The sequence below is a fragment of the Aythya ferina genome (assembly GCF_964211825.1).
Source record: "Aythya ferina genome assembly, chromosome: 2".
Classification (NCBI taxonomy): Eukaryota; Metazoa; Chordata; class Aves; order Anseriformes; family Anatidae; genus Aythya; species Aythya ferina.
This window is the reverse complement of record NC_140297.1, coordinates 158,315,691-158,340,445: the sequence shown is the minus strand read 5'-3', so window position 1 is coordinate 158,340,445 and position 24,755 is coordinate 158,315,691. Positions and strand designations below refer to the sequence as shown.

At 36.2% G+C, this 24,755-nt stretch overlaps 1 protein-coding gene across 4 annotated transcripts in view; it reads left to right on the top strand.

Annotated features, from left to right (window-relative positions):
* TSNARE1 (t-SNARE domain containing 1) overlaps nt 1-23,939 on the top strand; it is a 451,421-nt gene extending 427,482 nt beyond the window's left edge. For all 4 annotated transcript variants that reach the window (XM_084511163.1, XM_084511161.1, XM_084511162.1 and 1 more), the window contains exon 13: nt 23,571-23,939. The gene's annotated coding sequence lies outside the window, so the exon portion shown is untranslated. The remainder of the gene's footprint in view (nt 1-23,570) is intronic.
* Nucleotides 23,940-24,755: the final 816 nt, after the last annotated feature.

Here is a 24,755-nt window from a genome sequence, read left to right as displayed (position 1 = left end):
TTATTTTATTTTATTTTATTTTATTTTATTTTATTTTATTTTATTATGTGGCAGAGACCATCTTTGCCACAGCTTCTCTGTCTGTACCTAGGGACTTGTTCTGTCTGTAGATACTCTGCAACATACAATGTTAACTGTTAAGACCAGCTTTGTCAGTACTAGGATAGATGAAAAATCCCCTCTGGATCTTGGTCAGTGACACCATGAGCAGCTACTCCTTACAAAGCTCCTGTTGTTCCTGCTCAGCAGCACCAGGGAGGCAGAGGTCAGATCTATGCCAGAGAAACATCAGGCCAATGTGTGTTACATTAAGTAATTAGATTAAATGAAATATGAATGGTGATATTGGAATCATAGTGAACCTTCTGTGTAAGACAGAAGTTGCCTCTCATGTGAAAGGTATCTCAACTTCTCCACAGAAATACGGGGATCGGTTTATTTTTAAAGCAGCCTTGACAAATCTAATACACTGTAATTTCTAACCTCCAATGGCAACTATTTCCACCAACATGAAGCATAAGATCCCCCTAAAGGCGCATCCTATCGTGTTATATCTAACACACTGGGAAAAGCAATGAGCCTTCAGCAGTAGGCTGCAAAACAAGATGAGCCTCGTAAAGGAAGAGCAGCCAACTGTGTAGTTAGGTCTAATCCTCTTCCCAAGTTGAAATCTAACCTAAGAGGAGCTTCTCAGCATTAGCTTTAAATAGACTGCTCCCAAAATGTGTGGCATGGTGCAAAGCACCTAAAAAAATCAAAAAAGTGTTGTCATGACAGAATGAAGCATTTTGCATTTACCCTTTGACTTTAAATGTAGACTGGTTGTACCTTAAAACCAAACACCTGACATCTAAAAGTTGCAGGTATATAGCCTAAATTTTATCTGTAATAATGTTCTGTGAGAGTAATCATGTGATTCAGTAACAACCCAGGTGTGTATTTTATAAGACGTAGGAATAATCAATGTATTCAAAGACACTGAACTTTAAAAGAACTGCACCAAACTGTTCAGAGTTAGCAAACACCAAAATTAATATTGCTTATACAACTTATTTCAGCTTCCTTGAATATGTGTGATGTTGTCTTCAGTGATCTGATATACAGGACATAGTGCAGAGGATGGTGAGTGGTTAGTGCAATCATTATCCTTATCTTCTCCAGCAAGTAGCTACTGCACATTAAATCCTGCTCTAAATGTGAAGTTCATCAATTCATTGTGAGATTCCATCACAATTGGATTTTATGAATAAGAACCTCAAGTGCAGAGATGTTATGGTCAAAAGTGACTGCTGGTGTTTGGATGCCAAATTATGCATGCTTATGGTCTATTTTTTTCAGAGACTGAGCTGGATTATAGTCTGTGTGTTCAGTACAGATTTTACTAGCAGATGTGCATGCCCAGAAGCTTTGGAGAAACCCAAAGGTTTGGATACTTGCTTGCCTTGTGAGTGGTAGGCAAGGAGAGCATGGAGGAGGCATTCCTGTTTCCTACATTTCCTGTGAGCTTATGGGTCATTCTTTGTAACTGAATGAATCATGCTTTAGGCAGGTGTTGTTTCTAAAGAATTTCAAATTTTTGAAGAATTTAGAAATCTACGTTATCATGCTTATAGCTCGTATAGGCAAAGATTGCCTTGCATCTTGGCCAAATGCATTTTTCACTTGAATGACAAACACCATAGTCTTGATGCCATGCCAGTATCAATTCCCTATTTGAAAAATGGTTACATTAGAGTTTCTCAGCAAATCATTTAAAGAATGTTTTAATACTGGGAAGGAAAAAAAAAAAAAAGTTTCATCAGTTAACTGAGTTTGCATTTCAATAAAGTGATCTACAGTAATCAACAAGCAAAGAATGACCGTCATTGAAAGGGAGATAAAGATACACATGATGTTTCAAGCATTTCTGGCAGCTAGTAGTTCTGGGTAAGCTCATTCAAATGGTTATGTGCTCCCTTATGGCATCATCAATGAGGCTATTAAAACTAAGGTTATTTAGAACAAGGGATACGCTAACACATTACAAACTCAGGAGAAGAAGGAAAAAAAAAAAAAAAAAGAAAAAGAAAAAAAAAAGATTGTCAGCAAAACAGAGAGGAACAAAAAATGCCAAGACTTTGACAAAGCCAATTCGCTCCTCCTTCTGTTAAGAGATAATAAGTGATCAAATATCTACGATAAAACTGTGTGACAATGGAGATAAATACTTGGAGCACAGAAGATTAAACTTAAAATAAATGTAGGCAGCTTCAGCAAAAGGGTGGGGGAAATCCTGTACTGTCTAAATATAGCATAAATGCATGCAAAACAAATGGCACTAAAATACATTGGTCACAATCATCAACAGCCATTTTAACAGAATTTTGAGATTTGTATTATCCACTTCTGGGGTATAAACCTAATTCTATCATCTGCTTGTTGTGCAGCTCTTCATGAGCCATTTGAACTTCTTATGGCTTAATTTACTGTCTTCAAAAAGCATATAAGGACTCTTAAGCTGTCTCTTACATTAACCACCTGAAACAGAGCACAGCAAAATTCCTCTGGGAAGAAAGCTTGGTATGTCATTCCCTACCTCAAGCAAAATTTTTATTAAAATCTGATTGTACCTGGAATTAGCTGCAGGAGGAGGAGTGTGGAGCAGATCTTTTGGCCCCTTTTGAAACAGAAACAATGGTTTCTGGGTTTCAGAAATTTGCCTCTTATTTGAATACTCCTTTGAGTTCGCACACTCTTTTGAAGGTGCAAATAAATGAATTTGCAGCTTTTCTTTACATTGTGACTGCCAGTTTGGGTTGAACACCATTTCAGAGTGGAAAAGATTATGTCATGCCTGCTGTTCATGCCTGCATAAAATCTTATATGAGCAACATTTAAGGATAGATAGTAGAAACAAACAAACAAACAAACAAACAAACAAAAAACTATCCTTTTAAGTCAAAACATGCAAATTTCCATCAATTCACAAGAAATGAAGGTGAGAAATGATCTATAAGGCCATCCTGATTCCACAGTACAGTCATTCCATGTGACATTGCAGGGTGAGGCTCCTGTTTGAACAAGGTGCTGTTGTGAAGTGAATTGTCTAGTGTTGCTCTAAACATATCTCCCTGCAGGATTTTCACTTCTCCCCTCTCCTAGAGCATTGTAGATTTACATGTCAACTTTTATTCTTAGTCTTCAGTTTAGAGCCTCTTTGGCTGAAGTCACACTGGAAACACATTAGAAGAGTATCTCTGAGCTGTGATGCAGGTATTTAGAAAAGAATACAGGCTACTCTAAATAGATAAAGCATAATTCCTCGCCCCAACTAAATTATGATTTCATACTAATCTCTAATTCCCAAAATTGCATTTTAAAACACTGAAGGTGTGATATCCTTTGAAAATTTTTGTGAATGCTTTTGCATTAAGGTGGATAACCTTATTAGCTACACCTGTAGCCAATTTCGCTTTTAAGACCAGGATGGTCTTAAGAGACAGCGGTTTTCACAGTCCAGATATATGAATATAGTGTGGGATTTGTCAATCATTTTGAATACAGCTCTTCTGCTTAATCAAGTTTGTTCTTACTCTATACTTTTATACAATTCTGAATTAACTCTGAGTTATAAATTAACTTCTGTAAAATGTGATTATTTTACATGTTTTCAGCTACATAACCATGCCATTGAATTTGCATAATATAACTCCCAGTCTTTTTCTCTTGTTTAGGAGAGTATTTTTCTCTCACTAGTCACTCAATCACCACCTGTCTCTTGATCTCATTCTGTAATGTACTCTAGATGATTGACCTGCCACCTCTAATTTTACATTTTCCAGGTGTTTTAAACTCTTACCACTTTCCAAAATCACTTGGACAAATTAAAGATAATGCTTTTCCTTTTTTTTCCTTTTTTTTTTTTTTTTTTTTTTCCTCCCACATGAATCAATGATCCTTAATTCTTGTTTAGGTATTTGTTATCTTTGTTTCAACATTTGGACACCTAATTTTGGTGTCAAGAGGAAAAGTGATCTGAACTTTAAACACAAGACATATCGTCTTGTATGTCATATGTCATAAAGTAAAATTGCTCTCTTTGTTTTGGACCTTCCTCACACATAAATGTTGTTTTGAGGTTTTTACTTATGTACAGTTGTAAAGTGGTCATGAAATGGCTGTTTTTCTTTCTTAAGTATAAACAAAACAAAGGCATTTCTCCTACATCTGTGCAGTTTACTTCAACACCAGTAACCAACCGCACTGTCACTTCCTTTCGTCTTAACCTTTTGTTATGCTCCAATGCCTCAAGTGGTTAGGACCACAACTTCAGCTGATTTGTAATGCTCCGCAGACATTTGTGGCCATTCGTCATTTCTGGACAGCTTTTCAACTGTGTAAAGTAAAGTATTCAGAAGCAATTTTGCAGCCTTCATATCTTAGAAAGTTTTCATAGGTCCATATTTACTTCCTTAGGTACTGAAGTACCTTTGAAAACTTTGCCCTAGCAGGGTTTCTACTGAAATTGATGCGTTGGCTGGTACATAGCTTCATGGCTGAATGCTCATAGCATATCAAGACAGCTTCAAGAGCCTTAGCACTGAAAAACTCTGAAAGCAATTAGATGAAGGGAATTTCATAGCTTTGCCATTAACACAACCTCTGCTATTCTTAGTACGTTTTTATTTTGCACAGTGAGTCACACAAATGCAGTAAGAAACAACAAGGAGGATGTCAAGTTCCATTACTGTAGTAAGATGGTGGATGACAAGGGCATCTGGTTGATAGAACAGTACAGAAAATTGCACTTTGTCTGGCAATTAAGGGAACAAAATGGAAAAATGTCACTGTCCTATTTCTGTTCAACTTCAAAAAATACATATGATTTCTGCCTGGGAAATTTCTGTAGGTGGCTGCCTGCCTTCTAATGCTGCTTAAGAAACATTTTGTGTTCAGAGTGGAGGAGTAAACCAGGTGATGAAATATTCATCTGACTAAATTCCTGTCTCTTTGGGGTTTTGCTGGGAAAAAAATATATATATGTAGTCCCATTGCTGGCTAGTTTGAGCATAGGAGTTGATGTAACCAGTCAGGATAGGGTATTGTTTTTTTAATGAACTTTGCAGCTAGTTTGTGTTGAAAAATGCTGCAGACATAATGAACCCAAATTCTTTTTTTTTTTTTTTTTTCAGTGCTGCAATCAAAAGCCAAACTTATGTGATTCTTCTAAAAGATCTAAACCAAGCCAGAAATACCTGTCCTTTATTCTATTAAAGCTGAACAATGCAGCTACAAGAATAGGGAAAAAAAAAAAAAAAAGAAAAAAAAAAAAAAAGAGTGAGATTGGTCTTGTAACATGAAATTTTCCACATTTGTAAAAATCCAATGACTCAGTAGTCAAAAGGGAATTTGAACAAGTGATTTCTAACAATTTAGTTTTGAGTTGTATTTAAAGATTTATTATCCTTTTTATTACTTTTATTTGGCATTTTAAAACACATGGCAACCTTCTTGGAACCAAAAACAAACCAAATCCAAATCTAGCCTGTTTTCAGTAGTATTTAATATTAAAATCCAATGAGTTTTCATTTTTGTTCACAAATAGAGAGGAATTCAAAGGAAGTCTTGGTGACTCTGTGCCAAGGTAGAGGTCACACAGAACAAGCAGTCTCCTGATATGAAAATACAGAAAGCAATAACAGCAGCAGGACTGGGTGAATCAGGACACAAATTACGTAGATTTAATATTTCCAGTATTTTCCCAGATTTCTAATAATATTAAAATATTCAATGTTATCACTTAATCATTCTTAATGAGTTTATATATAATAAGACACGGATAAAATAAAAAATAAATTAAACACTTTATTCTCTCTTCCTTGCAAATATTTTATGAAATGAAGACAAAAGTATCCCACAATTTACAGTTACTTTAAAAAAATAAGTATCCTCTGGGAGACCCTGGGAGTCACACTATGTCCTCTTCCAGCAGTACTGGAGATTTTCCAGTAGGATGAGATTTTCAGGCACTTACATCCTTGGATAAAGACTTTGTGGAAAGTGGGCTTGAGCATCTCTTTAAAAATCTTTAAGAAATAATTACTCCAGCTTTCTATTCTCATTTTTCATCTGGAAATTTCTGCTCCTATGTTGGTTTGAAATCACTATCTTCAGCTCAGTATTTTTGCATGGTTAGCTAAAATTATTGCCTGGAAATTTCTTTAATGGGATGCACTGTTTCCCCCAAATCACTTTTGGGAACAGCAAGAGCTTTTCAGTTATTGTAGGTGTTTCAAATTGTACAGCAGATAAGTCATACCTGGACCCTCCAATTTCAAGTTTGTTGTTCTACTGTCTGTGATCTACGTAGTGCATTTGGTAGCCCGTATCATCCCTAAAACAAGAGTAACGGTTATATTCCTCAGAGATAAGCTAATAGTCAGACTTCCCTCCATCCAATGAGACCATTGGGTTTTCATTTACATTCAGGCATAGTCCACATAAAGAGGAGAGTGTAGCACATATTTAATTTTCATGGGCTAAAAATACGCAAGGGATCGAGGCTTCATGGCCCAGCATGAGAAGTGCAAAAAAGTGAATGAAAGTAGCAAAAAAATGCCTCTCAACTCCAAGTGAACTGTCAACACCACAAAGCTACATCTAGCATGTTACACCGTGGCCCATAACAGATGTTTCTCTTTCAAGCGGTCTCTTCTGAGGTCTCTTACTCAAATATGATATGAAGGCAATACAAAAGAAGGCTTTCAAATGCAAATATGAGGAGGGAAATGACATATGGCAGAAGGAGCTGGATGTGCCAGTGAAGGAATATTTAGTTTTTCTTTTGCATAACATTTCATGAATATATTGAAGCGTGATGCTCTGGTGACTTTGGTGAGAATAGCCTGTGTAATTATGAATTCTTCAAGGGATAATTTGTTTCAGCAACCTGCCTTTTGTTGTTGTTGTTTTTATGATGAGAAATGTGGTTTTACAGGGTTTGGAAATCACACTGGTTTTGAACCAGGATCTACAAAGAAAACACTGTTCTTCCATTGTCAGCAGTTTTTTAAAAAGAGAGATGTATTAGGCAAAAGTATGGCATTACTAGGAGTTCCCACACTCCTGATTGTGAAGTTGGAAAAATGAGTAGCCACCAAGCTTCACAAACATGTTTTGCTTTTTCAGAATTTTATTTTTTTTATATTTGCATTTCCAGAGCGTATGTTGGAGGAAAGTTCACCTACTTCTAAACAGAAATTTTAAAACTTTAAACTTTGTGTTTCTGTGATTCTGTGATTCTGTAAAGGCATGCAGTACTCATTAGCATCAGGAAAAAGTTTTATTTGTCTTTATCTCAAAGTTTATTTTTCCTCTCTTCTTCACGTCTCTTCCTAAAACATCCTTTGTAATGCCTATCAAAAATTATCCCATACTAAATAATCACATTTGTATGTATATTGAATGGTTCAAACTACATGAATAGTGAATCAGAACTGCTTGGGTTTCCAAAAGATCTATTCCAATTTTATGTAAGGGCTTACAGCCTTTATATGATTATCTGGATTGTACTTTGGAGGTCAGCCTATGTTTTCAGTATGATCTTTTCTTTATTGGGATTACTGTGCCCTTTTTCCACTATATTGAAATGACTCAGGCCTGAAGTATGTAATTGTGTCACTAGACTCTTCAGACATTCCCATGTGGTATGAATTCTAACATTTAGGGTAATCCCAAAAATCATTCTATGTTACAAAATTCTGCTTCAAAGGGTTTTTATTGCCTTAAATATCCGTATACTAAATATACTTAAATATGTCTCTTTTTGTTTTCTTTTGCTTTTAATTTTTTTTTGTTTTTATTTTTTTTATTCTTTTTCATTTTTTATTTTGCTTTTTCTTCTTCTTCTTTTACATCTGCTTCTTTTGCTTTTACTTCCTTTTCTTCTTATTTCTTTTGTTTGTTTTAGTCATTGTTAAAAAGTTCATTTTCAGTGCGAGAATCGTAGGACAGTCTGCGTGCATTTGTATTACGGGATTTCTGTCATACTGCTCTCTAGCCTTATAGAAATATAGCACCTCTGCATAATACAGCTTCAAGTATACCTGTGAGTTCTGGGTATTTGTTATAATAATTGTAGAACTGATAATATATCAGAAATGTGGGACTTTTTAATACCTTCCTTTGGCTCCAACCAATTTTGGAGACAGAAAGCCAAATATTATCATTGTAATAAATAAAATCCTTACATAAGCAGAAACACAGAGTTTCACCACAAACGATCAGACAGTTTACAAGTCATTAAGAAGATTATTGCAGTTGAAGGTAAAGGAAATCTCTGTTTCTGTTTTGCCCAAGCATTTCTACTATGCAAGGCCAAATATCTTCTGTCAGCATTTTGAAACATATACACAATATATTATTTAGGTTTAATCATTTTTACCCTGGATTCACTTTTACTCACAGGAGAAAAGTAAAATGAGGCTCACAAAAACTTTTGCCTTTGAATATTGTGTTGTTGATTCCAAGTAGCTGCAAGAAAGATTTAAAGGAAGTACTGTATTAACATCTAAGTTTAAAAAAACAAATTAAACCTAGTTGTAATTCACTCAAGATTTAGGTTCTGTAACGACTACCACATTAGATTTCTCATGGACGGACGGATGGATGGATGGGACCCGGGACTTTTTATTTATTTATAATCTCTCTGTACTGACTTTTAAACATTGCTATAAAACAACACAAGTAATTTCAAGCACAGCAGAAAGCAAATATTAGAGTCCCTAGGCCTGATTCTCATTAACTTTAATGCCATTTTACACCACTCTGGCACTGCACTGGGGCCATAAACTGAATTACATTAAGCATAAAATGTTTCTATTGTAAGAACCAGAGCCTCTGTATTTACAGCAGTATTACAATCAACCTCACAAAGATGGTACAACACTTCCCGCAATAATGCTTGCTTTCCCATTTCTAGCAGAGGGTTCATCACCGCTGCTTTCTGTCTGTCAGGCTGGAAAAAAACAGTATTTCTTCCTTTTAGGATGAAATAATTGTAATAATATTGTACAGACTAAAAAAGACCTGTGAAAATAATCTTGGGGAGAAATAAATAAATAAATAAGCAAATACTTTGCTGAAATTATAGTATTATCTATATCAGCCCTGCACTTGACTCAGGGATATCGTACGCCTGTTTATTGTTGATCCATGACAATTTCTTCTCATTTATTGAGTGCAACCTAGTCTATACAAAACAGGAATGGCCCAGGAGGCCATTCAGGGCCATACGTCTCTGCTGTTGCACTCCTTGTAGGTTCATGGAAATTAAATCATACATGTAGAGTTGGCAGAAAGAAGAAGATACCTAAAGTCATTGGGCAAATTCACAATGTAGTCTCTGCCTTTATATCATTGTTTATTTGGGAAATTCTAGAAACAGTGAATGGTATATTATATGTCACCATTTCCTTTTACCTTGAGAATGCAATGATTTTTCCTGCTATGATCAAAGTCTAATCTCAGTCAAAGTAATGAAATATAAAACAAAACTTTTCCTTTCTGAAGATGCAAAACTGTGACCAGCTCCACTGGTGGTTCATAAGACCTTGATCAGCTTTTTAGCAGAGGAGGTGCTGGGTTTCCTCTTACCTGGTATTACTTCTGAACAATTCGCTTAGATTCTCTCTGTAGCCACTGGAGGGGGATAGGCACTTTAGGGTATAGTATTTCTCTTCCCAAAATAGGCTTCTGAAATGGGTCAGTTGAATCATGCTCTAAAATCATGCCTACTTCTATTCATTGACTACAAAGAGGGATGAATGAAATCAGCTGTTAGGCTTTTAAAAATACCCTGTTGCGCTGAAATCAAGGGCAAAGTGGAGGAAGGCAGAATTTAGTAGTTGCATGTGTTCTTACATAAGTAGTACTCCTTTCAGAAAGCGGTGGTGCAAGTCTGATGGAGAGTCATTAATGTTTGAGAGAGAAACACTAGATGAGTCAGCACAACAAATAAACAAAATAAAAATCTAACAAAATAAGATAGCTCCAATAAAAGCAACAACAAAACCAGAAAACTTATGAATGTTGGGCAAAGTCTATTTTTAATGTATGAATTGATGATGATCTAAGGATATCATTTGATAATGTGTCTAGTGTGACCTACAGGTCACATTAAAAGATTTGTGAACAGACAGCCATGAGTTGTCCTAATTTGCAAACAGTTTGGAAAATAAAATGAAAAATAAAATGAAAAAGAAACAGTAACATCTTAATACATTTGCATTTATTGCTTCCAAGAGTTAAAATTCAGTAGGAAACAATGTGAAAGTTGTGCTTTGTTAGAAGCATTTTAAAACAGTGAACAATTGCAGAGAACGATAAATAATAATGAAAAAAATCTTTGTTAATTATAATTTGCTTCCTAAAGAATTCAGATTAAATATTAAAATAACAAGAGAGTTGCTCATTAAAGGAGTTATTGCTCTGATAATACATTTACAAGATGTTCTTTTTTATGGTATAGTGATGAACATCAGAAGTTGGAACAACTAGTAAAAACCACTGATTAGATAAATATTAAATACATCTTGTGGATTTACAGATTTTATAGAAGAAGATAATACACACTGTATTTTATCAGAAGCACATTCAGCCTACCCTACATGTTGTGTAATGCAGTCCCACAGCAAGGATATATGAGCTGCAGTAGATATGGAACCCTGGGTAATACAGTCCCAGTAATGTTAGCAGAGCAAATTGTATGGAGTGCCATGTTGGATAACACTGCGGGTGATTCCAAATCTCCTTCATTCAGTACAGAGATGGGAAGGGGTGACTGGCTTCGTGCACCATTTTTTCTCAGACACCAAACCATGAACATCTTATATCCCTGACATTTGCTCCAGAGGAGAAAATGGCAGGCAACCAAACAAAATTTGGAAACCATTACAATGTGTTTCAACTGTAATGTAAATGGAACCCTATCGCTTTGAACCTGTGGTTCAAAATCTATATAGCTGCTAGTCTTATTTTGGCAATGCAATGTCTGCCATTAAATGTGCACTCTTGCCATATCAAGACCTGTCTGAAAACTAGATATACCAATGGCTTATTTTCAAATAAACCTCTCTTTTCTGACAATATTTTCCAGGTTCCCTTTGCAACATGCTTCAGCACTGATTTTCTCCTCTAAGGTCTTCTAGCCACTTTTTGATACAGCCTAAGCTTGTTGAGATTGAAATACACACTATGAGCATGGCCCTGGAGGGGTAATATGAAGCAGAAGAAATACTTTAAGAACTTTCATCCTGCTCCTAAACTTCTGCAACTATTACTTGGGCCAGAACACACTGAAATCATCAGTGGCATTTCTGCTCAAAGCCCCATGAAGGACAACCCCTCACATAGCAACTCTCCTGTGAAGAGGTTTGTGATCCGTCAGTCTGAATACAAGGGTTTGGAAAACAACAGAAGTTCTTTCTAGCGAAGAAACAAGGCCTCCAGCAGTTCGGAGCAGAAATGGAAGAGTTCAATAAGAATTCATCTTTTGAACTTTGTCTTTCTTTCCTGATTCTCTTTCCTTACATTTTCTTTCATTTTCACCCCTTTTCCCTGCTGCACTCTGTAGTATGCACCCATCTGCTAAAAAATAAAAAGGGCTCCCTACGCTAGTGTCTATTGAAGTGCCATATGGCTGAGGTATTGCCTTAGGTGGTGAGCATCACAGAGTGCATCTCTGAGTGAACAGAGATTTCTACATTTGAGGTTTAATTAGGTAACTGCTTTTTAAGTGGCATCAGTTTTCCCTTAAACACTTACAATTTCTCAGTAAAGAAAAAAGACGATGAAACCGGTCTCCAATACAGCCTGACATGTATGTAGAAGGATGTTCCCATCCTTCTCGTAATGTTCCACGTCTCCTTCATCTTCACTGTTGGGACTAACAGGGAAAGTGGTCTCCTGAGCCTTCACCATCCCTCCCACCCTGATCTGCCCAGCTTTCCTGCTTCATTACTGCTGCTACAGACATGCTTGTAGTCTGGGTTACACAGCACCATCTGTTACAGAGGAGGAAGGAGTTGTTTATTTCAAGATGCAGCTGCAATATAGCATTAGTGAGGGAGGGAGATCTAGAGGAATTGTATGCTTTTAGATGTCTTAAAATGACAGACTTGTGTGCCATGTGGCAGAAATCTCGTACCTGCAAACAAACAGAAATGCAGTACAGGGAAGGCAGAAGAAAAAAACAATGAGATCTATGAGATCTAGCTGGGCAGGGGTTTGCTGTCACATTAATCCATTTCATAGAATAACTCAGTTGAGATAAAGTAACTAACTGCGTATGCTTGATAATCAATTGAAATGAAAAATTAAAACTGTTTGCTTACACCATTGATGAAGCTGGAAATTTAGTATGAATTTAAGCAATAGCCATGTTGCAAAATACTCTAGCATCATTGCTGTTTATTAGATTTCCCCTAATTAGTGCTCTACTAGTGTAAGATTTATGGGGAATGAAAAGTTGTGCGTGTTCTTTCTCAGAGAAGGATTAACTTCACAGTGGCTGAAGAGTCCATGTGTTTCCATGGATTGTATCCCAAAACTTGTGAATCTTTGCAAGAAAGTGAGGCTTAACTTTATCCTGGGGTGATCTCATATCACTACAAAATAAATGGGAGGATGAAATAACATCAGGTGACTGCGACATTCGTGAGCCCAAAGGAGATATTTGCAATAGGCAGCCAACCACAGCCCCAGTGCCAGTCACATATGACTGTTGTACAAGCACAAGTCACCAAGGATGTATCATTCTTAACCTTTGGCCATAAAGGACTTCTAAATAGAGACTTGGCCAAGTGCAATTTGAGATCATTCTAATCCCACCATCTGCTGCCAACTCCCAGTAAAGGATAGTGCAGAGAACTATTTGTTATTTCCTTTTTGTTTGTTTGTTTGTTTGTTTGTTATTTCTGTGCTTGTTTCCTTGTTTATTTCAAAGCCACTGTCATTCTTGTTAAAGGATGAATTTTGATATCTGAAGAGAGGGGAACTCCTCATGCTTGGTGCGTGTGAGGATGTGTAGGCTTCTGCTCAGCCATACTGAATACCCAGTGACATCTCTAAAACACACAGAGGGCAGTGCCAAAATTCATTGCTAATTATTAGTGTCTAAGGGGATCTCAGTTGTTCCAGATGGAGGAGGCTGCACAATAACTACCACAATTATTCTGTTTTTCAAATAATTCTACAAACATAGAGTTAAAGATAAGTCAAAAGCCCTTTTCCATTCCATGGATTCATAGTAATTCCCTACAGTTTAATCATTTGTGTTTTGTCTAGATTCGCTTTTCGCTTTTGTGTTAAACATGTCAAAGACTTCCACCACTGTGATATCCAAGATCTGCTTAAAACCTTGAATGTATCCCCCTTTTTTCTTCCTCTGCCTTTTGTTTATCAGAGTTTAGCTGTAAAAAGGCTTATTTGATACCCTAAAGTTCTCTCTCTGCCTCCCAGAGCCCTTAAATACTTCATATCCCCTCTTTTGTTTGTTGGTTCCTTAGTACTAGATGCTATAAAGTAAAACCTTAATCATTTCCATTCATATAAATGGAACCAACGGCACAATGCAGAATATGTGATATACAAGCAGCTCTTCAGTGACTATTCATGATTATTTTCCCTCCCCAACAAACTTCTATATCTTTTCAAAAGAAAATGAAGACACTTCTGGAAGCCTACGTGATCCCTTTAGTGATGTTGTTCATGATAGTGATAATAAAACAGAAAAGAGTCAAACAGATGAAGCACCCTGCTAAATCTAACCTGGCTGCTTTTTAGGACAAGGACTCCCACTCTTGCTGGTACAAAAGGGCTGTTCCACCCATTTCCTTCCTTCAGCAGCACACATAAGCAGACACCTAGGGAAGGGTAATAACAGATGATATATACAGCATATTCCCTCACATATACTCCAAGTCTCCAATTATTTTCTGCTTAGGGACTTCTGACACCATTGTTTATTCAGTAACTCAGAGGAAATCTTTCTTTTATTTCCCCCCTTTTTTCCCTTGAATCCATGGATTTTTAAATTATTTTTTAACTTCTGATGGGGATTTAAGGAGAACGTGCATATAACCAGCGGGAGATGTTTTCGTGAGTATGAAGAACAATACAGGGAAAACAAAATGGAAGCTATATATGTATATAGTAAATAGAGACTATATGAGATTGCTTTTAGACGGCTTCAGTATAATTTAGTATGAAAGGTAATAATTATGCTCTCCATATTGAGAATGGGAACACTTTGTGTGGTCACAAAACAAACAAAAACAAACAAAAACAAACAAACAAAAGAATCCAAACCTCAAACTTGTTAACAAACAAAGAACTCCTGAAAAAGAAAAATATGTATATATTAAAAACAAAACAAACAAAAAAATGGAACAGAACATGTTTCCAGGGCACATTTTTATGAAGGTAGGCTTTCTTCCCTATAGCAGTGGATTCAGCACTAGTATAACTGGTCACTGATGTTTTATTTATAAAGAAAATATACAAGGCAAATCAGTAAAACTTGCAAATAGAAGGAGATAATACAAAAATATGTAATTTAGGAGTAAAATATAACAAACTATAGGATTAAATTCACTTTACTTTAGCCAAGTAAAATGGAACTGCCCCATTAAAGCTTACTTTCGGGCTAACACATTCTGTTGAATAGATTTAGCTAAAGGTGAACTGAAGAAAAAATATTTCACCAGCATAGAGCAGAACCATGATGGGAGAGGTCAAAGTGAATGTCATCTCAGTTTTTCTTGCTCTCATTTATGAACAAGCCACTGAGGAGCAAATTCCAGCACTATGAGGAGATATTCAAAAGGCATATCAGGGTTATCTATAAATATCAGAATGAACTCCCTGACATATATATGTTTTCCTGCCATAACCAATTGCTTTAGTATCCCTGGTGTCTCCTAAAACATCTGCTTTCATATGGGCTTTTTTATGTTAATGTGGTACTTATTGCTACTGCATAAATGAAGCAACCATGTGAAGTGTACTCCCATTTACTGCTTCAGCCCTAGCATCATATGCATGAATAATGCCAACATATGTACATAAAAACAGCATCATCCAAGAGTTATTAACAGCTAGTGTTCAGGTAGTTGCAGAAAAACATTTTATTAACATCAATGGACTGAATTAGTTGTTGTACTGAAATATCTATCAGTGTATAAGATGCCACACAATGTACAGTCCTATTATGTTTTTCTTTCCTGACAGGTCAGCTTTACTCTCATTTTCTCTGTCTCTACCAAAAACATGTAATACTTCCACCAATTCCCTTTAAGGAACACCCAGAGCATACAGTTCTAATTCCCTGAGCTGAAACAGTTGGAGTTCAATGATAGCTATGCTGTGTATCTTCTGTGGGCTCTTTCAGGGATTATCAGCTCTATCTCCACTAACGTGTAAATAGTAATTTAAGGGCTTCTGTCACATTTTACAGCTCTGATTTACTTGTTTTATAGTTAAATGCTGCTGTAAGGAGAAAGTCTGGTATTTCCCATGACTCTTGCCAGATTCTCGGGGATGGTGAAATAGTAATGATACAGTGAAAGTGTACTGAATGATTTGTATGCTAGGCAGCCTTGGCTACATACTCTACTGTTTAAGCATCTCTCTCTTTGAAATTGTCTTTTCCTGCAACCAGACATATTTTAATCTCAGTCAGCATTTTTCTTTCTGATAATCCAAACTGAAAGTCCAATGCCAGTCCAGTGCCAGCAATTCTACATGCTCCCAGAGGAACATAAGATTTGCCAATTGGTACAAGCTGATGACTCATCAGGTCTGCTATCTAGTCTCTATTAGTCTCCAGCACACAATGTCTTATCTGGCCAGTGTTTTATGTCTCGTATTTCTGCATTATCCTGAGTGCTTCCAAGAATAATGCAGTTTATTCATAAAGTTCATTTTCTCTCTTCCTCCTCCACACAATAGGAGTTGCCAAATGAGAGTATGGGAGCTCTGTCTTTCTAGGGAAAGATTGGCAATGACTGCACAAAAGAGATGTGGGCTGTTCCAAGGCAAGTGAGACTCTAATCACTTGTCCATGCGGTTTGGGGAAGGGAGTTGCATACTGCCGGTCTCAAATGTTAGCTTGCACAACTAACACAAAGGGGCTAGGACAAAGGGGTTAAAGCATACTAAAAAAAAAAAAAAAAAAAAAAAAAAGAAATAGATTGTCTTGGAGTACTCTAAAGGTGAGGTAAGAGGGAGGAAATTAGGTCATGTAAGTGGTGGCCTCTATTTTTTTTTAAATAGTGTCTTCAAATTGCCTCCATTACCATAGAAGTTTGGTTAAAGAGATGCACTGGGAGCACTGTCCCTGCTCATCTTTGCTAGAAGTTTTTTGCCTTACAACTATACCACTTGCCAAAGAATGAACAAAATAATCCATGTTTCTCTTCCAAGTGGCAATAGGAGGAATGTTGTTCATTTCTTACTCCTCTTAAGAACCAGAATTTCTTACTGTTAATCTAACAACACGTCCACTCCCAAAGCTGCCAAGCTGCCCCAAATTGTCTTTCAAAAATAAAGAGATAAATGAAAGGGAAAGGCTCTATCTTGTAGTTCGTCAAATTTAGTGCAGCTTAAAGTACAAAGAGAGCTCATAGACAGAGAGAGATACATGCTATTTTCTTGGACATTCAGTCCCATCTGTTTAATGTCACTTAGATTTAGATCACACATTGCTGGCAATTTTAACCTTGTTTTTCATGTCAACAAAATGAAGTGATAACCCTTCTGCCACTGATTAAACCACTTGAAGCCTCACTCCTCTGCATTTCAGTCTTAGACTCATAGAAACACAGAATATCCTGAGTTGGAAGGGACCCAAAAGGATCATTGAGTCCAGCTCCTGGCTTCACACAGGACCTCCTCAAAATCAAACCATATGCCTGAGAGTATTGTCCAAATGCTTCTTGAATTCTGTCAGGCTGAGTGCCATGACCATTTCCCAAGGGAACTTGTTCCAGAAGAAAGTGGTTCCAGATAAGGTTGTTTGGTTTGTTATTGTACAGTCATGAAGGACATCCCAAATGAGAGACCTTCTTTAAGGAGGATGACAGTGCTTCTACAAGGATAATATGGAGAAAAAACAAACAAACATGTTTTGGAGGAAGCATCTTCTTTGAGTTGCGATCTTGAGAAGAAGCAAGACCTCATTTTTAACTGTTTTTGATTCCTTCTCTTGACAGATTGTTTTGGAGTAGGCTTGAAGGAGTTCTTCCTTTAAACTCACCTTGACTGGAGAGCAGGACCACCTGCTTATTTATACCTGGATGTCAGCTTTGGATGCCTCTGCCTATTTCCTACCTTTTATCTTCAAGTTATCTGAAAAAAACCTGTCTTGTTGGACCCTGAGCTGGAGCAAAACACAGAATAATCTATATATAAGATGGTGAAGCATCTGCAGTGAGGCCAGTGTTAATGATCAGTGGTCTAATGCAGGAAGTACAGAAAGAAAAAAGAAATAAATAATGGAGGAAGTGAGCCTCTATGGCCCAAAACACTGGCCAGAGAAAAAGCTAGTAAAATGTCAGTGAATCTTTGGTGAATTACATTAGTTCATACATTTGTGCTCCAGGTAGCTCCTGGGGACTTCTATCAGAATTTACTGGAAGTGCTTGTCAGAATGAAATTTTTACACCTCACACAACTTCAAAATAATTCATTCAGGGCTTATGTCAAATCTGTGGCTCAAATAATAAGAATTTACCAGAGGTTGAAATGCAACTGTATCTTGGAGTAAACATTGTCATGTTAAAGAACTATGTAATGACTTATCAATCATACACAACTCTGCTATGCACAGTGTGCCATGAGGGGAAAAGAAACAATATCTGTTTATCCAGATATAGGGGATTTTCACCATGTTTTAATCTGATAAAACAATGCTTCTGAGACTTGCTACTTACTTGCTATTTAGTCAGAGTTTGAGATGTCATTATCTGATGTTGCACATCGTCAACACCAAACAATACAAAAATCCTTGACGTTTAAAGATTGGTTGCATGTTATTGCCACATCATCTTGCTACTTCCATAGCAATATGTATTTTTAAGAATTGGGGGAAAATTACTGCTTCTCCTTCCCATCTCATCTATTATGTGTCATGTCCCAAACCCTGGGCACTTCACCCTTCTGTGAAATGGATCTTCTCACAGTCCTCAAAATTCAGCAGCGCTGTTCCACAGCTTTGACTTCTAGGTGCAGAGTCGGACATGGTTACAGAATTTTTAATAGATTTGCATGGCCTTATTCAGTTCCATGTTTCTTAAAAACTTTGACATATACTGCAACTCTGGTAAGGAATTTGCTTTGCTAAAACAAAACTTTACAGCTCAAAAGCGGCAATGCATGGGAGTCAGTTCTTACTAGCCACAATTTTCTAGCATGGAACTGGAAAACTGTTTGGATGTCTTTCACTGTAGTGAGTGCTAGGGAGCTGGCTCATAGAGACATCTTTTTTGGACTCATCAAAACATAGGCACATCCCCAAAAGATGCCCATGCACCTGCATTAATATTTACCTGTTAAGCTTCTATATTACCAATGATCTCCATTTGCTAAATTAAAAAACAGTTTAAGCCAGGGCCAGAAGTCTTCTGAAGATCCAAAAGATTTCTATTTTGAAGCATATTTCTAAAATAAAGAGAAATTATTTCATTGTAGTTGGATGAAAAAGGGTTTCTGGGCCCCACTGATGCAGTTAAGAGAACGCATGGAAAAAATAAATGACTAAGTGAATATGAAGCAATATTCTATGAAATATATCATCACCCTGCTTCCTCATTTTTATTTTTATTTTTTCTGACAGAAGGCTCTTGGGTTATTAGGTCTGTCCTATTTTAAGAACCTGTTGTTAAAATTAAAGTATAAGCAGAAATGGCCAGTGTGGCTGAATAGAACAGTGGCTTTTCTGCTGTGGGCATTGTGCACTAGAGAAATGTCTCTAGAAGATTTCTGCAGTGAAAAGTGGGTATCATTTACTTCCTTGGAAAATTTGTGGGAAGGACTGTTTAAAAAGGAATAATTTTAACCGATGGAAAAGCTTTACTGAAGGCAAAATCTCATCATTTTACAGTACTTTTGAACATAGGCCGAGAAACAAGCTTAAGGCTGGGAGATTCACAATGTCAGTGATGAAGTTCTTGTCACAAGTCAGTGTAATGAAGTTCTTGGATTAATCTGGTGTCTGATTACCTTCAGCTTGAAAGATGCAGGATATGATGTTGTTTTTTCTTTCTCTCTCTCTCTCTTTTTTTTTTCTTGGCATTTGTTTTGTGAGTTTTGTCTTTTTTTCTTTTTTTTTTTTTTTTTCCTCCCTACCCTGAAAATGCGTTATTTAGCGACATTAATGTATATAATAATATAATTATATCAGGCCCAGGTTGAAACCTTCGTAGGAAGGTGATCAGAAAGGGAAGACATGAGTCCTCAGAAACCATTCCACGCCATCACAGGTGGAAGGTCAATCAAGTTACAGCATGACCTGCAGAGGAATGTCTGGTATGGGGCTAAATTTGATACTGATGTCCAAAGCTGGTGATCTGGTGAATTCTGAACACATAAGAAAAATATATCAGTCATGTTTGGAAAATCTGAGAGTTTTCTCTACCTCTCAGAACTACTATGCTCTGTATGCATATCTCTATTCTCTGATACTACAGAGGCAGAGAAACAACCCTAGGTTTTCTATTTTCAGCATTCTTTTGAGGGATGTCAGAAACAGAAAACTTAGAACCTCATGTCACAAGATGGTATGTCCATTATCAGCCTTGCATATGAGTTTAGGTTCTTTATCACAAAAAAAGAAAAAATAATAATGTTGTGAATGGTCAACTGCTGTTGATAAGGGAGCGCAATTTATCTGGGTGAGTCCTCCCAACAGAAAAGTTCATTGAGGTTAATGACTACAGAAAAAACCCTAATGCCTGTATAACTTTGCAAAAGTAATAAGTTATATTGCCAAAACTTATTTACACAGTGTGATAGGTATCATCACATTTTCTTAGAGCAAAGACAGATCTGACTTGATTCAAAACAACATCAGACAGGATTAAGTTTGTTTTTCATCCTGGAAAATGTATCTTCTCATGAGACTGGCTGTTTAATTCACAGGCAGAACAGGCTAGACTAAATAGATGAGTAGAGTCTACACAGTAAACTGCAGAGGTTCTTCTCTGAAGCCAAAGAGGGCCATGGGATGGATCCATACCTCAGATTCCTACTGCAAATTAGAGCCACCACATGACTGGAGAGGTTCATCTGTCTGATTTTGTGGTTCACAGTAAAAAGGTCTGTAAGCCTGCATGGGAGAGTAGTCTTAGCAATCTGATGGCAGTAGAATATTTTTCCATTTGTCTTTCCTTTCATGCCCTTTCTCTTTATGAGTGAAAGGAATCGGGTTAAATGTACCTGTTTCCTGTCATTGACTGTGAGTGTGATAGGAATGATTTGCTGAAATGTGGACAGGCAAAATCTCATCATCCAGGTTTCTACTTGTAAAGTTCCCAAAGATCTGCCCCAATATTATTTTTATGTTTGTAGTTTTATTTTATTTTAATTTTATTTTCTAGGGATTGTAATTTATTTCTGTTGTTAACACAAGACTGTGTAGTCTATGACTAGAACTGCTAGACTCAGCATTATAATGCTTATTACTACCATAGCAACTAGTAAAAAAAAAAAACACAAACAAACAAACAAACAAAAAAAGACCTCCTTATTCAAAATCTGAAAGTAGGACAGAACTCAAACTCTCTTTTAACAAGTGAAAATATCTAATTTTTGTCTTCAACTATACCGAAAACATATATTCAGGTTGTTGGTTCATGGCTCAACATATCTTGTAGATAGTTTATTTCTGGAAAACCTCTTGTTATATTCAAGAGCAAAGTCTATAGATTGTCTATTTCTAATTATTTTGTGTTTAGTACTGTAGAATTTTTTCTCTGTCTGGAAATCAAGATTCATTATTCCCAGTAGCTTCAGAACCTGCTAAAAGTAATGGCTTGTGCGGATAGTGAAATTTGCTTTCATGTCAAAAATATGGTGCACTTCATCCCAGTCCTCAGAGACAAAACCTGTCCAAAGTCTAGAGGATTTGGTTAGACTTCATTCTTTCTCTTCCATACACAGGAATGTTTTTGCTCAGACATAAACTCCCTCAAGCCCCAAGCCCATACATTTATAAACATGTACACGTACATATACACATTCCTCATAAGGAGCCTTTAAAGACAGCATCTGTTAGTGATTGACTTGAATTTGTCATTTACAGTTGTTGACTGCTCGTCTTGAATGACTCCCCACTAAGTACAGTGCTAAGAAATCTTGACAACTATTTGGTGGTTCTGTGTTGTTAACACACGTGTTTCAGACAGATCATGGCCAGCAGGTCAAGGGAGGTGCTCCTTTGCCTCTATTCAGCATTGACAAGCCACATCAGGAGTGCTTGGCTCCCCAGAACAAAAGAGATGGAACTAAACTCTTCTGAGTGGTTTTCACAGATGGGGCAAGAGGCAATGGATACAAACTGAAATACAGAAAATTAGTTTAAAGATAAGAGAACAAATTGGTAAATTGAAATAGGTTTCCCACAGAGGTGTCCATCCTTGGAGCTATTCAGAATGCAACTGGACACAGCAGCTCTGATGACCTTGCTCTAGCTCACCCTGCACTGAGCTGGTGGTTAGACTAAATGATCTCTAGAGGTCTCTTGCCATCTCATCCATTTTGTGACTTCCATAGACAGTGACCATATTGTTTATTGGCAACTGTAGAAATGTTTCTTTTTTTTCAGGTAGCTTTCTTTTTTCTTCAGTTTACCTTCAGCCTTTCCTCTTTGTAGAAAGATGAGGAAATATTAAGAGTGAACATGATAGCCTAAATGGTTCCAAAGCAAATGGAAAACTATGTGATTATTACTGCCAATCTCCTTTCCAGAGCGTTTCAGCTCATCTGAGTAACTCTAGCAAATACATTTCTGATATTAGAAGAAGTTCTACTACTGAACTTATACAACTTTATGTGTCCACAGTGTATGCTTCTGCATCTAAGAGAGTCATTCTGAAGATCCCTTTGTAGTTAGTGCAAATCAATAACAACGAGTGAAATCTAGATCATTGTGAAGGTGGTGTCTTTATTCAAATGAAATGACACCCTAAAAATCCACTATCTGTATTGATTAGATCTGTAATTATTGTAATAGGAGCCTGGAGCCTAGGAGCACAGGAGACATTAGATTCAGGTGGAGACACACAACTTAAATTAGCTGAGATGAACTGAGATGAATGTCATGTGCAGAAGAATACCCTATCTCATTAAGGAGCATTTCTTTTAGTTCTTTGCAGTGTTTATGTGAATGCAAGACACTATCTTCTATGCTTTTTATTGAGTGCACCATAGCACAATGGTGTTTGATTTCACAATATTATCTAAATAATATCTTATTATGAACAATTCTACTAATTGGCGTAAATAACAATATGTGCTTATCTTTTCATTTTGACATTGTTCTTGATTTAGAGTAAAGTGTAATTAAAGAGCAATTCTAAGGTTTTCAGCAGTAGTCAACAACAACAGAGTTGTTCTTTGTTATGGTTTTACTGATAGCAACAGAAAAAAATTACATTTCTTTCCTTTTCCTTGATACCAAGTAGGACTAGATTTTATAGCATAGCATATACACAAAGAAAGAAATACAGGTAGAAAAAATGCAACCACTACAAAAGTCTGTTTGTATTTTTCATGGTGATGTTTACAACAAACAGCCTGAGCTGTTTCACAGTAAGTGCAAAAATACACTTTGTTTAACCTCTAACCTTTCTTTATAGTGCAGATGTCTTATCTTTGAAGTCATCCTAAGAGGCTTCTCTTATAGCTATCAGACAGAAATGTGAACTTTTATAAATATATATATATATATATTTAAAAATCATAATTTTGATTACATCTTTATTTTCATTAACTATTTATATTAGGCAGTATAAACATTTATCTTGTAGAGATCTACATATGATATGGTGAGAGTCCTTCCTATCAAGTGAAAGTGTCTATTGGCTTCATTGGGTGGAGAAATGGAAAAGAGATGAATATTTCTAAGATATATTCTCCTCTGCAAAGTATACCAATGTTACACTCCAGCTTCTTAGTGCACTTTTCAGGAAAAAAGTATTTTTAAAATCTAATCTCTTTTACTAACCTCTAGGTATGGGAACTGCTGGCATTGAAGAGAACGCAAAATCCACTCATTTCTTTGCCACATTAGATTATACTACATGTTTTCTGTATAAATTTGATCTGTCTCTACTCTCATTATCTCCACCCCTTCCACATCCACAATTATTTTATACTGGAATCAGTGAAAATACACTTTTCTGAGTTATGTCTACTTCATTGTTGCCTGTATTTTGGCACCATCTTGAGTAGCCATCTTTCCATCAGAAATAACATTATATCAGCAAATCTCTGGGAATCCCATGAATGCTTAACCATTATTCTTGCTTTTGCAGAGCCGGTGAGCACCCCATGAAGTGGAATGGATTCTCAAGGCATTTCACATTCAGGCCCTATATCAATGTCTGCTTTACTGATCACAGTGTATTCAAACTGCTATAACCAACAAATACTGTAATTGTATGAAAGAAAAGCTAAGTTTTATACCATGTGTTAATATAATTGCAGATAACTTTTTTTCCCTTCTTTGAAGATATGTTTTACCTAGTGTTATGAATTTTAATTGTGTCCCCTGTGTATCTGGGGAATGTTATTTCTTTGCCTCCAGATCTGGTATCCTGTGTGTTGTGAGATACGTAGCTGTGAATTCATCTGTATTGTTTGTGTTTTTAACAGTTCTGCTCATTTAAAACCATGAAAGTCAATGTCTTTTGTTTGATTCTTTTGTGTGTGTGTGTGTGGTTGTTTTTGTACATTTTAAATATAATCCAGCTCAGATTCTCATTCTATACACTGCTGCTTTATAATTTGCTCTGCAGATCTGAGCTAAATATTTTCACAATTACATGTGTCATTTACATTTACAAACAAATTAATGAGATACTTACTTGATACCATTGTATGCATAGAACAACACATTTGTCATGAGAAACACTAGTGCAAGAGCAGGACAGGTAAACATTAAGACATATTGTTATCCTTTTTTTAAACAAAAGAAAAAAAAAAGATCTACAATCTGTTAAAAAAAAAAAAAAGCAAGGCATCTCATGAAAAATGTCAAATTTTGTATTTGATTTAATTTCATAGGTTTCAATGGATCCAGCATTTGGGATTTTGTTCTATTTTTGCGCACAATAATTTCTGCTGAAACATGATTGAATATGCAATTTAAATTCATCTTTAAATGTGTCATGTACTGTAAATGCAGTTTTCCTCCAGCAAATAAAGCATTTCAGAAATGGTTTTAATTAAAATGTCGTAGGAAGTATTGAAGAGAATTTCACAAAATGATGTGTTTTTTTATTCTTCATGAAAAGTTACATCTTTTAACAACACAGTGTCTCACCAGAAAATAAATAAATATATGAAATCAGGTACCTCGATATGATATGTGGTGTTGGTTACTGTGAAGGTTTAGAAAAGAGTAATAAATATTAAACTAGATTCTTACCTGCACTGATTTCGATTACATGCTTCCTTTCCAAAAAGCTGATGTAGTCTTTTGTCAGTAAAGGTTGAGC